General features: G+C 41.6%; 1 non-coding gene across 1 annotated transcript; it reads right to left on the bottom strand.

The window, feature by feature from the left end:
* Positions 1-1415: 1415 nt before the first annotated feature.
* LOC148563978 (small nucleolar RNA R71) lies at positions 1416-1522 on the bottom strand. The gene has a single exon (XR_015883973.1). It is a non-coding gene; the product is annotated as a small nucleolar RNA R71 (small nucleolar RNA).
* Positions 1523-2358: the final 836 nt, after the last annotated feature.

Below are 2358 nucleotides of genomic sequence, written 5' to 3'. Positions count from 1 at the left end.
ATACTTCATCTCTTCTCATGAGCAATTGACCAAGGAATTGGCTATTGATCAAGATTTGAGAGATTGAATTACAAGAAATTGTAATTCAATCACTTAAGATTGCCAAGGAGATCAATGAGTGCATTGATTGAGGAAGAGATGAAAATGAAATTGATCCGGAGAATGCAACATCTCCTAAGCCCAATGAACTCCCCATTTCTGATCTTACCCATTCTCTTTAATTTCTGTTATTTACTTTAATGAGCAATTCCCCCATTCCCATTTACAATTCTGTAATTTATCTTCCGTCATTTACTTTCAGATCTATAATTCTAGCATTTACTTTCCTGTCAATTACCTTCCCGCCATTTTATTTTCTGCAATTCTCAACTCAAATTCTGGATTCGCTCAACTAGAACAGTCCTCTAATTAAAGTTGCTTGATCAATCAATCCTTGTGGGATTCGACCTCACTCTATTGTGAGTTTTTACTTGACGACAAATTCGGTACACTTGCCGAAGGGAATTTGTTGTGAGACAAGTTTTTCGTGCATCAAGTTTATGGCGCCGTTGCCGGGGATTGATTGTGCATCAATAATGATTAGATTGGAGGATAACTAGATTGAGCATTTTATTTTTGTTTGATTTAAATTTCTGTTTGAGTCATTTACTTTCTAGTTTAGATAACTTCCTCCCTTCCCCCTTACTTTTTCTTTGTTATTTACTATTCATCTCACTAACCCACTAACTGTTTGATATATTGCATCACTCACACTAACAGTAATTCTGACAGATATACTTTCTGCACCTATTCTCTTTGCTTGTACCTGTTGGTTGTATGACACGGAGAAGAAGCGGGGCTTTAACTTCCTTTGATTCTGAACCTGAGAGAACCTTCCTTAGACTAAGGAGGGAGGCAAGAGAAAAACGTGTAGTTGGTGGTGAAGAAGAGGAGGAACACTTTGAGGAATACTTTGAACCAAACATGGAAGAAAACATGGAAAACCATCATGAAGAAGAGGCTCACAACCATGACAGAGGAGGTGGAGCAAATCATGCTGGGGAGGATAGAAGAGTTTTAGGCTCTTACATCAATCCAAACCCAGGGAACTGTGGAAGTAGCATTCAAAAGCCAACCATCCATGCCAACAATTTTGAACTGAAGCCACAGCTCATCACCCTATTCAGAACAACTGTTCGTTTGGAGGGAGTGTCCAAGAGGACCCCAATCAACATCTAACCACCTTCCTGAGAATATGTGACACAGTGAAGTCTAATGGTGTTCATCCTGACACCTATAGACTACTCTTATTTCCATTCTCACTCAGGGATAAGGCAGCTAAGTGGCTGGAGTCTTTCCCAAGGGAGAGCTTGACAACTTGGGAAGACGTGGTGAACAAATTCTTAGCAAGATTTTACCCTCCTCAACGAATCAATAGGCTGAGAGCTGAGGTCCAAACTTTCAGGCAACAAGATGGTGAGACTCTATATGAAGCATGGGAGAGGTTTAAAGACTTAACAAGGAGGTGCCCACCAGATATATTCAACGAATGGGTGCAGCTGTACATTTTCTATGAAGGGCTCTCTTATAAGTCAAAAAAGGTCGTAGACCATTCATCCGGAGGATCTTTGAACAAGAAGAAGACTATTGAGGAAGCCATAGATGTCATTGAAACAGTAGCAGAGAACAACTACTTCTATGCTTTCGAAAGAGGGAACACAAGAGGAGTAATGGAGCTAAACAATGTAGATGCTCTGCTGGCCCAAAACAAGCTCATTACCTAGCAGCTGGCTGACCTCACCAAGAAGATGGAGAGGAACCAAGTAGCAGCAGTCTCCACTTCATCAACAACCCAAGAAGGAGTGAATGAAGAAGCAGAGGGTAGTCAGGAGCAAGCCAACTACATTGGGAATTCACCGAGGCAAAACCATGATCCATACTCCAAGACCTACAAGGCTACAACCCTGGATGGAGGAATCACCCAAACTTTGGGTGGGGAAATCAACAAGACCAAAGCCATGATCAAAGACGTCCAAATCCAAACAATGCAGCCACCCAACACTTCACATCTAGACTATATCAACACCCCCATAACAACACCTCCCCACATTCATATCAAGGCCAGAATAACCCTACTCAGCCTGACCTGTCATCATTTGATGAAAGAATCTCAAGGATTGAGAATCTACTTGAAGGCATAAGCAAAGAGATTCAAGATAGTAAAGCATTCCGAGAAGAGGTGATATCCAATATGCAGAATCAGGATGCTGCCATCAAGAAACTTGAGACACAAATTGGCTACTTATTCAAACAAATCCCCCGCCACAACCTTCGCAGCAAGACTAGCTCAACACAAAGGGAGGAGTGTCAGGCTATCAC

This window comes from Arachis ipaensis, chromosome B5 (assembly GCF_059453495.1).
Source record: "Arachis ipaensis isolate K30076 ecotype BB chromosome B5, ASM5945349v1, whole genome shotgun sequence".
Taxonomy (NCBI): domain Eukaryota; kingdom Viridiplantae; phylum Streptophyta; class Magnoliopsida; order Fabales; family Fabaceae; genus Arachis; species Arachis ipaensis.
Note: the sequence above shows the minus strand (reverse complement) of the source record. Positions and strands in the feature narration are given on the sequence as shown.